Here is a 12,223-nt window from a genome sequence, read left to right as displayed (position 1 = left end):
ACAGAGGATGTGGAAAAAGCTAATGTACTCAATGCTTTTTTTGCCTCTGTCTTCACTAACAAGGTCAGCTCCCAGACTGCTGCGCTGGGCATCACAAAATGGGGAAGAGATGGCCAGCCCTCTGTGGAGATAGAGGTGGTTAGGGACTATTTAGAAAAGCTGGACGTGCACAAGTCCATGGGGCTGGACGAGTTGCATCCGAGAGTGCTGAAGGACTTGGCGGCTGTGATTGCAGAGCCATTGGCCATTATCTTTGAAAACTCGTGGCGAACCAGGGAAGTCCCGGATGACTGGAAAAAGGCTAATGTAGTGCCAATCTTTAAAAAAGGGAAGAAGGAGGATCCTGGGAACTACAGGCCAGTCAGCCTCACCTCAGTCCCTGGAAAAATCATGGAGCAGGTCCTCAAAGAATCAATCCTGATGCACTTGCATGAGAGGAAAGTGATCAGGAACAGCCAGCATGGATTCACCAAGGGAAGGTCATGCCTGACTAATCTAATCGCCTTTTATGATGAGATTACTGGTTCTGTGGATGAAGGGAAAGCAGTGGATGTATTGTTTCTTGACTTTAGCAAAGCTTTTGACACGGTCTCCCACAGTATTCTTGTCAGCAAGTTAAGGAAGTATGGGCTGGATGAATGCACTATAAGGTGGGTAGAAAGCTGGCTAGATTGTCAGGCTCAACGGGTAGTGATCAATGGCTCCATGTCTAGTTGGCATCCGGTATCAAGTGGAGTGCCCCAAGGGTTGGTCCTGGGGCCGGTTTTGTTCAATATCTTCATAAATGATCTGGAGGATGGTGTGGATTGCACTCTCAGCAAATTTGCGGATTATACTAAACTGGGAGGAGTGGTAGATACGCTGGAGGGGAGGAATAGGATACAGAAGGACCTAGACAAATTGGAGGATTGGGCCAAAAGAAATCTGATGAGGTTCAATAAGGATAAGTGCAGGGTCCTGCACTTAGGATGGAAGAATCCAATGCACCACTACAGACTAGGGGCCGAATGGCTAGGCAGCAGTTCTGCGGAAAAGGACCTAGGAGTGACAGTGGACGAGAAGCTGGATATGAATCAGCAGTGTGCCCTTGTTGCCAAGAAGGCCAATGGCATTTTGGGATGTATAAGTAGGGGCATAGCGAGCAGATCGAGGGACGTGATCGTTCCCCTCTATTCGACATTGGTGAGGCCTCATCTGGAGTACTGTGTCCAGTTTTGGGCCCCACACTACAAGAAGGATGTGGATAAATTGGAAAGAGTCCAGCGAAGGGCAACAAAAATTATTAGGGGTCTAGAACACATGACTTATGAGGAGAGGCTGAGGGAGCTGGGATTGTTTAGCCTGCAGAAGAGAAGAATGAGGGGGGATTTGATAGCTGCTTTCAACTACCTGAAAGGGGGTTCCAAAGAGGATGGCTCTAGACTGTTCTCAATGGTAGCAGATGACAGAACGAGGAGTAATGGTCTCAAGTTGCAGTGGGGGAGGTTTAGATTGGATATTAGGAAAAACTTTTTCACTAAGAGGGTGGTGAAACACTGGAATGCGTTACCTAGGGAGGTGGTAGAATCTCCTTCCTTAGAGGTTTTTAAGGTCAGGCTTGACAAAGCCCTGGCTGGGATGATTTAACTGGGAATTGGTCCTGCTTCGAGCAGGGGGTTGGACTAGATGACCTTCAGGGGTCCCTTCCAACCCTGATATTCTATGATTCTATGATTCTATGATTCTAAGTCATGCCTGACTAACCTAATTGCCTTCTATGATGAGATAATTGGCTCTGTGGATGAGGGGAAAGCAGTGGATGTGTTATTCCTTAACTTTAGCAAAGCTTTTGATACTGTCTCCCACAGTATTCTTGCCAACAAGTTAAAGAAGTATGGGCTGGATGAATGGACTATAAGGTGAATAGAAAGCTGGCTAGATTGTCAGGCTCAACGGGTAGCGATCAATGGCTCTATGTCTAGTTGGCAGCCGGTATCAAGTGGCGTGCCCCAAGGGTTGGTCCTGGGGCCGGTTTTGTTCAATATCTTCATTAATGATCTGGAGGATGGCATGAATTGCACTCTCAGCAAGTTTGCAGATGACACTAAACTGGGAGGAGTGGTAGATACACTTGAGGGTAGGGATAGGATTCAGAGGGATTTAGACAAATTAGAGGATTTGGCCAAAATAAATCTGATGAAGTTCAACAAGGACAGGTGCAGAGTCCTGCACTTAGGATGGAAGAATCCCATGCACTGTGTGACAAAGCTCTGTCGTTGCCTCCGTGGGTCCCGCATTTCCTGGCAGATTTCGCTAGCCTCAGAGGCTCACTGTGACCCTCCACGTAACACTTCTCTCTCTAGAGACAAGGGTCACAGTCTACTGAGCCATTTTCATCATAAACCAGTGAGGAAGGTGAGGAGAAGTTATCCTTCCTATCCACAGTCTCTGTTGTCTCCCAGTCTCAGTGATTAATCAGGGGGCAAAGGGGTGGGGGGGAGCCCGGGCCCACCCTCTACTCCAGGCTCAAGCCCAGGGACCCTGATAGTATCAGCTATGATAGCTGACCTTTTAGAAACATGACATGTACAATTCCCTGGGCTACTTCCCCCACAGCAGCCCTCACTTCCTCAGGCTCCACTTCACCCTTACCTCAGGGCCTCCTTCCTTGTGCCTGATATGGTGTGTACTACTCAGTCTCTTCAACAGTGCAACTTCCTCCCACAGCTCCTGACATGCACACCCACCGACTAACTGGGAGGCTTTTAACTAGTTTCAGCCAGCCCCTGATTGGCTTCAGGTGTCCCAATCAACCTAGCATTCTCCCTGCCTTCTGAAAAGTTCTTAATTGGCCCGAGGTGTCTTAATTGACCTGGAGCAGCTGCCATTTCACTTATCCTGGTACCAGGGATTTGTTTGGCCTGGAGCTAATATATCTATCTCCCACTACTTTTCTATAGCCATCTGGCCTTGCCCCGTCACATATCCCCCCCGCCCCCCCTCCCCGCTCAACACCATAGAGTTGGGCAACTTGGGACACCAGGCACTATGCTCGTGACAGACCATCAGCGTTGCCATGGTGGCATCAAGCCCTGTGCCGTATGCGGAACTGGAATGGTTGGAGGGATAAGAACCACCTGGTGACTCTCGCATTCTTTTCGTTACTCCACTGCATCCACTGGAGGGGTGCATGGTCCGTCACAAGATTAAATCGCCAACCTAAGAGGTAATAATGCAGTATCTCCATAGCCCATTTGACAGCAAGGCATTCTCTCTCGACTACTGCGTATTTCTGTTCTCTTGGGAGAAGCTTCCTGCTTAGGTAGAGGATTGGGTGTGCCTCTTCTCCCACCATTTGCGACAGAACTGTCCCCAACCCCACCTCGGAAGCATCTGTTTGTAAAATAAATTCCCTGTTAAAGTCCGGGGCTATGAGTACGGGGTCATTACAGATGGCCGTCTGAAGGTCTGTAAATGCCCCCTCTGCTGCGTCGGTCCACTTTACCATGTCTGGACCTTGGGCCTTCACCAGGTCCGTTAGGGGACTTGCCCTAGTGGCAAAGTGGGGAATAAAACGTCGGTAGTAGCCTACCACACCTAGGAACGCATGGACCTGCTTCTTTCAGGTCGGCCAGGGCCAGTTTTGAATTGCCTCTAGCTTATTCGTTTGGGGCTTCACTATGCCCCTTCCCACAATATATCCCAGGTACCTAGCCTCTGCTAGCCCTAAGGTGCATTTAGCGGGATTAGCAGTGAGGCCAGCCCGCCTTAAGGTGGGCAGTACTGCCTCAACTTTCTCCAGGTGGGTTCCCCAGTCTGGCGTATGGATGATGACATAATCTAGGTATGCAGCTGCATAACTAGTATGGGGGCGCAGCAGCTTATCCGTGAGGCGCTGGAATGTGGCCAGGGCCCATGTAACCCAAAAGGGAGGACGGTGTACTGGAATAGCCCATCTGGGGTGGAGAACGCTGTCTTTTCTTTAGCTTCTTTGGTCAGAGGAATCTGCCAGTACCCTTTTGTCAGATCCAGTGTAGTCAAGAATCAGGCACTACCCAGTCGGTCAACCAGTTCGTCGATGCCTGGTATGGGGTATGCATCAAACTGGGATATTTCATTCAGTCGGCGAAAGTCATTACAGAATCTCATGCTACCGTCAGGTTTAGGCACTAGAACAATGGGACTGGACCACTGACTGTAGGATTCTTCAATAACCCCTAATTCTAACATTTTCTTTACTTCGGCCTTGATTTCTTCTCTTTTGGCTTCTGGGATTTGGTAGGGTCTCAATGTTACCTTGGCTCCAGGGATCGTGTGGATATGGTGATAGGTCTCAGTCATCCGCCCTGGTTTTGTAGAGAACACATCTCGGTTGTGATTAATCATGCCGGCTGCCTCGATCTTTTGGATCGGCGTCAAGTCAGATGATATCCTCACTTGCTCGTGTAAGTTATCCTCCTGGGGAAGGGTCTCCTGCATGACTAAGCATGCCTCTCGATCATACCAAGGTTTTAGAAGATTGATGTAGTAAATTTGCTCCGATTTCCAGTGGCATGGCTGCCGCACCTTATAGTTCACCTCTCCCACGGCTTCGATTACTTTGTAGGATCCCTGCCACTGGGCCAACAGTTTACTTTCTGCTGTGGGCACCAGTACCATCACCCGATCCCCTGGTTGGAACCGTCAAAGCTTCACTTGGTGGTTATAATGGGTTTGTTGGGTCTCCTGTGCTCTCTCCAAGTGTTCCCGTACAATGGGCATAACTCGGGCTATCTGATCTCTCATCTGCAGTACATGCTCAACTATGTTCCTTCTGGGATTTGGCTCCTCTTCCCAGGCTTCTCTGGCTATATCCAATATGCCCCGAGGGTGGCGCCCATATAGTAGTTCGAATGGAGAGGAACTCGTGGAGGCTTGCGGAACCTCCAGGATGGCGAACATGAGGTAAGGCAATAGGGTATCCCAATCTTTCCCATCCCGGCTCATCACTTTCCTGATCATGGCCTTGAGGGTCCTATTGAACCTTCCCACAAGGCCATATGTCTGCGGGTGGTATACAAAGGTCCGTAGGGCTTGTACATGGAGCAATGAACAGAGATCTTTCATCAACTTGGTCACGAAAGGTGTCCCTTGATCAGTCAATATCTCCTTGGGTAGCCCAACCCGGGCAAAGATTTGTACTAGTTCCTTAGCTATTGTCTTGGAAGCTATGTTGCGGAGGGGAACAGCTTCCGGGTACTGGGTTGCATAGTCCAGTACAACAAGCACATGTTGGTGGCCCCAAGCTGTCTTCTTTAGGGGCCGTACCAGATCCATGGCTATCCGTTCGAAAGGAACCTCTATTATTGAAAGAGGTATCAAAGGAGCCCGCAAGTGTGGGCGAGGGTTATGTAACTGATACTCCGGACAAGAGGTGCAGTATCGCCAGACATCTTCATGTACTCCTGGCCAGAAGAACCTCTGCAGGATCCATGCCTGGGTTTTCTCTGTCCCTAGGTGTCCTCCAAACAGGTGACTGTGGGCGAGACTCAATATGGCTTTTTGATGTTTTCGTGGCACCAGAAGTTGTTGTATCTCTTGCTCCTGCACTTGTACCGCGTGGTACAGGAGATCTTTCTTCACTATAAAGTAAGGTCCGGGACCCTGGACCTTCCCATCCACGGATATCCCATCGATCTCGGCCACCTCTTTCCTGGCGTTATCATATCTGGGGTCCTCCGCCTGATCCAGCCCAAAAGTCTCTCTTCCAGGACTAACCTGCCCAAGCTCCCAGGGGCCGGCTTCTGCTTCTTCCAACAGCTCGCCGCCATCATGGCTGGGGGCAGCCTCTGGCTCACCTTCTGTGGTGGAAGTTTCTCTGTTGGCCGCTTGTGTCCATATGCCTACTAGGGAGGTCTTCTGGCCCTGGGTCAGGATCCGGGTTCCCAAGGCCTTCGCGGCCCTGCTCTCTTTTTTTGTCTACAGCAGGAAACCAATCAATTATTGATGAGCCAGGCGACCCAAGATTGTGCCCTCTTGAGAGAGGTGGTGGACCAGCTGAAGATCCTCACCACCCAGGCCCGGGGGTCCGACGGGACGCCAACCCTTAGGGCCACTGATTATCTGCCAAAGATGACATCAGGAGATGACGTAGAGGCATATCTCCTCTCATTCGAAAGGACTGCTCAGCTTGAGGCATGGCCCCAGGAGCAGTGGGCCATCATTCTCGCCCCTTTCTTGTGTGGAGAGGCCCAGAAGGCCTACTCTGACTTGCCTGCCACAGATGCCACTGACTATACCCGTCTGAAGGCAGAGATCCTAGCACGATCGGGGTAACAGTAGCGGTAAGGGCCCAGAGGTTCCATGAGTGGAAATACCAGGAGAACAAACCCCCGAGGTCCCAGCTATTCGACCTCATACACCTCATGTGGAAGTGGTTACAGCCCGAGGCGTGCAGGCCGGAGGAGATTTTGGAGACCCTGGTCATAGACCATTACATGTGGGGACTGCCGCCAGATCTCCGCAAATGGGTAGGCCAGAACGATCCATCCACGTATGACGAGATGATCACGCTGGTAGAAAGATGGATGACAGCCAGGGAACTGACCCGACTACCCAAGGAAGGCCCCTTTTGAAGCAAACACTTTACCCCAACCCTGGAAGGTTGGTCAGCCAACCCCCCAGGGAGTCCTAGGTGGAAGAAGGGGGGGGGGGCGAAAACCAGCGGGGACCCCAGAAGGAAGGGATTTGCCTGAGTGGGGGGAACCCCGGAACTAAACCCCCTAACCCCCAGGATAGGGGAGTGATTAAAAGCAATTATAGATGTTGTGCATGTGGGGAGTGGGGACACATAGCAGCACAGTGTCCCAGCACCGAGGAGCCTATCCAATGTAACTTGGGGGATTGGGAGTTCCCATGCTCCCTTATCCACCTTGCAGGGGTCGCATTAGCCCCGCATAATTACACCAGGACAGTGAGGATAAATGGAGCAGAGACTACAGCGCTTGAAAGATGAAAGATTTGTTGGGAAAATGGGTGAAGGGTAAAGAGGTGGCAAGTTTTGAAGGAATGCTTGATCTTGTTGCTCAAGAGCATTTCTAGATCATATGTAAGGCTGATGTAAAGCAGTGTCTATGGGACACAAATGTAAAGTCTGTGGATGAGATGGTTCTATTAGCTGATGCCTTCAAACAGACTCTAGCATCTATTGAGGGCAGGCCACAGAAGAGGGGTTTAAAACTGGTGGGAAGGGAGGATCCCATTTTGCCCCTGGGAAGGGAGAAGGGGGTTGGGAGCCTAAATATCCTCTTACACAAAAAACATTCCTCTAACCCTCATCCCCAATCTCCTGTAAAAGCAGAAGAGCCCAAAAGGTGCTATCAGTGTAAATTCCACTGTTCACCTGAGGAATAAATGCCCTGTGCTAGGAGGAAGCAGGTAACCAATAGCTCATGTTAGTTCTGCTGTCCTCAACACAGAAACCCCCCAAGCAATTGAAACCTATCATATTGGTTCTGTGAGGTTAGCCTCTGCAGAACCAGATATGGAGCATGTTAAGGCTCTCCAAATTAATGGCAGGGAGTACTTGGGGCAGTATACTTGTTCAGGGGCTTAATCTCCAGATCACAACCTGAGGGGTATACCTGGGACTATATTTTTAAATGCCTCAAGCATTATCTCTGGATCTGCATGTTTGATTCCACCTGCATTGTTTCATAGCTTCCCATCTGTGCATAAATCAAGGTCACTGCACAAATGTCCCCACTGATTGCCAGGGGCAGGGACTAACTTTGCATTTATTTACTTTGTTTAAGGTTCCTAAAATGCACCAGTTGCCTGGTCTTGGGGGCACACACAGGAATTAGGAAAATAGAAATTGTTTATTAACAAATAATAATGCACTGAGACTCTTGTCGCAGCAGACAGACCTTCACAGTCACCACTAGCAGCATCTCAGGTAAACGGGTGAGTAAACAGGGGGCCTAATTCTGTCCTGTGGGTCAGCAAATCAGGATTTAATCCCACCAGTGTGAGGAATGAGCACTGGAGCCTTGGTCTGTTCCCTGGGCGCACCCTGCCCCCAGACATCCAAATCCAGGAAAAGTGAGTGGAAGGATCTCAGATGTCATAAAGGGAGAGAGGTGGGTCCAAACTACAGGGGGGATTATAGAGCAACACCTTGAATTGCACCATGCAATGAATGAGAAGCCAATTCAGATATCAGAGAACTTGTGTGCTATGGTCCCATGACCTACAGCTCTAGTGAAAGAGAAGATAAACGTGGTTCTGCAGTGTGCCCATGCACAGCACAAGAAGGTAATGCAGTGAGAAGATTACAGAGCCATGGAGAACTGTGCTGGGTCCACTTCACAGACTAATCATTCCAGTGATGTAGCTAAACTCAAATGGATAAAGGCACTTCTTGTCACAGATGCTACCTGGGGATTTAGGAGTAGACTTGGGGACTGTAGAAGAGTGTCTCACTGGCTGGTGTGCCCCCACATGGCTGAGCATGAGGTAGCAGGCTCTTCTTGTCTGGCTTCCCCTTCTCCTGGCTCGTGGCCTGCTTTTTCTCATGACTCTGACCAAGTCACTTTCAGTCCCACCCCTTCCGGGGTAGCAGCGAGTCCCACAAAAATGGTCCATTGATTTCATGCCAGGTCTTTGGCCCCTGACTCTGGGCCCAGGGTTCCTTACACCCCTTGTCTCCAGGCTTTCACTAGTAATTACCCTTTGTATTAGGGGTTTTATGCCACCTTACTTGGTGGCCACTAGGGATCCCTGGCCCTTCCTCTACTCTTGGTTCCAGTCAAGGGACTCTGTAGCAAACAGCAGAGGTCTGTTTCCTCAGACTCCTTGCTGCCTCCCTGGACTGCTTCTGACCTTGGCCTGTCTCTCAGACCTTTTCTACAGCTTCTGTGACAGGGGCCCTGTCTGGACTCTGCAGCAGTCTTCTTTCCATCTCTATAGCAACAATGCCTCCCAGGGTGCCTTCCTTGTGGTCTCCCAATGTCTCTCCTGGCCTTTTACCAGGGTTCCCATCTCAGAAGAGGATCCCATGGTCTGGTCTGGTATGCTTCCTGCTTTCCTACAGCCCTGAAGCCCTTTCTTTATATTAACCACCCAGCTCCTCCCCAGCTGGGACTCATCCTTAATTGGGCCTCACCCACCCCACAGGTGCAATCAGGCACTAATTTCTCTCTGGCTTCAGTTAGTTCTTTCATTACCAGTGTGGGGTACACCCCACATCACAGGGATGTAGTAGTCACACATGTTGCAAACCTCACTGGCAGATTGGGGAGAACTCCTTCAATAAGGGAGATAACAGCACCACCCCCTTCCTTCAAATACTTCCCTCATCTACCAGTATCTTCAGCCAGCTTGTTCTCACTATGGCCACCTAACGGCTAGAGCAGGGTGACTGCACCATTCATGTGAGATGGAAAAGACACATCCTGATAGTGCCACTGCCCAAAACAACTCTTGCATCTCAAGAGAATGCAGGCAGAAGTCCAGCAACAGAGTGGGGGCTACTCAGTTGATTTTACCTAATGCAGCATGTATCTACCCTATGGCTCAGGTGGTGTATGTGTGCATTCGGTGCAAGGAGTTCCTGGCCCTCAGAGACCATGTACGGGCTTTAGAGACCAGAGTGGCGGAACTGGAGGAGCTGAGGGAGACAGAGAGGTATATCGATGAGACTTTCCGGGACACAGTAGAACTGTCCCACCCCCAGTCTGACAGCCTCTGTGCTGTTGAGGAGGATGAAAGTCCCAGGGAAGGAGAGCATCTAACTGGAGCAGAGGGAAACAATCTCATAGTTGAGACCCTCCTTCCAGATGATGTTGTGGTATCCTCTCACACTGAGGATACCTCTCCGGGGGAGGGAACTCCAGCTATTAGAAAGAGACAGGTATTAGTAATGGATGATTCGATCATTAGAAACATAGATAGCTGGTGTGATGGGTTGGATCACAGAAACCCCCTTGAAGCTGCCAACTGATGTGCCAAGACTACTTCTGCCCCTGCTTTCTTGCCATGGCAGCTTGGGACTTCAGTGCCCTGCCTGGTTTGAGCCAGACCCACTAGCCTGCTGCAAACCCAGACCCAGGTCTGAACCATGTCCCCTAACAGCTGTAGGCTTAATTGAAAGCAGCTTAAGAAGTGTTCCTGTCTTTAGCACTCAGATGCTGAACTCCCAATGGGGTCCAAACTCCAAATAAATCTGTTTTACTCTGTATAAAGCTTATACAGGGTAAACTCATAAATTGTTCACCCTCTATAACAGTGATAGAGAGATATGCACAGTGCCCCTCCCCAGGTATTAATACATACTCTAGGTTAATTAATAAGTAAAAAGTGATTTTATTAAATACAGAAAGTAGAATTTAAGTGGTTATAAGTAGTAACAGACAGAACAAAGTGAATTGCCAAGCAAAATAAAATAAAACATGCAAGCCTATGCCTAACATAGTAAGAAAACTGAATACAGATAAAACTGCACCTTCAGAGGTGTTTCAGTAAGCTTCCTTTTACAGACTAGTCTCCTAGTCCAGCAATCACTCACACCCCCTGTAGTTACTGTCCTTTGTTCCAGTTTCTCTCAGGTAACCTTGGGGGTGGAGAGGCTATCTCTTGAGCCAGCTGAGGACAAAATGGAGGGGTCTCCCACGGGCTTAAATAGACTTTCTCTTGTGGGTGGAGACCCCCTCCTCTCTCCTATGCAAAGTCCAGCTCCATGATGGAGTTTTGGAGTCATATGGGCCAGTCACATGTCCATGCATGACTCAGTTTTTACAGGCAGCAGCCACTGCCCACATGCTATCTTGAATGTCTCCAGGAAGACTTCTTATGTGGATTGGAGCATTCCAAGATCCATTGTTCATTAATTGTTTCTTGATTGGGCACTTAATTTGCACATTCCTTTCTCAAGAAGCTGACCAAATGCTTTACTAAGGCTACTTAAAAGTCAAGCAAGTACACAGCCAACAGTCAATACTTCAAGTACAAAAATGATACATGCATACAAATAGGATGAATAGATTCAGTAGATCATAACCTTTATAGAGATATGTTATATGGCATATGTAGCATAAAACATATTTCAGTTATGTCATATATACATTCATAAGCATATTTCCATAACACCTTAGGGGGTGCACTATCACAGTTGGGTTTGCAATGACCAGGAGAACTGCATGGTGACTTGTCTGCCTGGTGAATCTTGCCCACATGCTCACGGTTTAGCTGGTCGCCATATTTGGGGTCGGGAAGGAATTTTCCTCCAGGGCAGATTGGAAGAGGCCCTGGAGGTTTTTTGCCTTCCTCTGTAGCATGGGGCACAGGTCACTTGCTGGAGGATTCTCTGCTCCTTGAAGTCTTTAAACCACGATTTGAGGACTTCAATAGCTCAGACATAGGTGAGGTTTATTGCAAAGTGGGTGGGTGAGATTCTGTGGCCTGCGTTGTGCAGGAGGTCAGACTAGATGATCATAATGGTCCCTTCTGACCTTAGTATCTATGAATCTATGGTACAAAGGTTGCGGATCTCTCAAGGAATCTAGATGTGTAGTGCTGGGGAGGAGTCGGCGGTCGTGGTACATGTAATACCAATGACATAGGGAAGGATAGGCGAGAGGTCCTGGAGGCCAAATTTAGGCTGCTAGGTAAGAGATTGAAGTCCAGGACCTCCATGGTAGCATTTTCTGAGATGCTCCCAGTTCCACACACAGGGCCAGTTAGACAGGCAGAACTGCAGACTCTCAATGCATGGATGAGATGATGGTGCAGGGAGGAGGGGTTTAGATTCATTAGGAACTAGGGAAACTTTTGGGAAAGGGGGAGCCTATACAGGAAGGATGGGCTCCACCTAAACTAAAATGGAACCAGATTGTTGGCACTTAACATTAAAAAGGTCGTAAAGCAGTTTTTAAATTAAGGGCTGGGGTACGGAGGAGCACATGGTTTGGCCATCCCTTGGGGAGGATCTATTAATAGAAACTCTCTATGTCCAAGTGAGGATGAGAGGATGGAAAATGATAAAATACAGGCAGGGTCTGATCAGAAACAATCAAATAAAAAAGAGTCCCATTCAATCACATCATGTAATGGCAGACAGCTAAAAGGAGATAAGTTTTTAAAGTGCTTATATACCAATGCTAGAAGTCTAAATAATAAAATGGTTGAACTAGAGTCCCTCATATTAAATGAGGATATTGATATAATAGGCATCACAGAAACTTGGTGGAATGAGGATAATCAATGG

The sequence above is a fragment of the Lepidochelys kempii genome, chromosome 1 (genome assembly GCF_965140265.1).
Source record: "Lepidochelys kempii isolate rLepKem1 chromosome 1, rLepKem1.hap2, whole genome shotgun sequence".
In the NCBI taxonomy this organism is placed as follows: Eukaryota; Metazoa; Chordata; order Testudines; family Cheloniidae; genus Lepidochelys; species Lepidochelys kempii.
Note: the sequence above shows the minus strand (reverse complement) of the source record.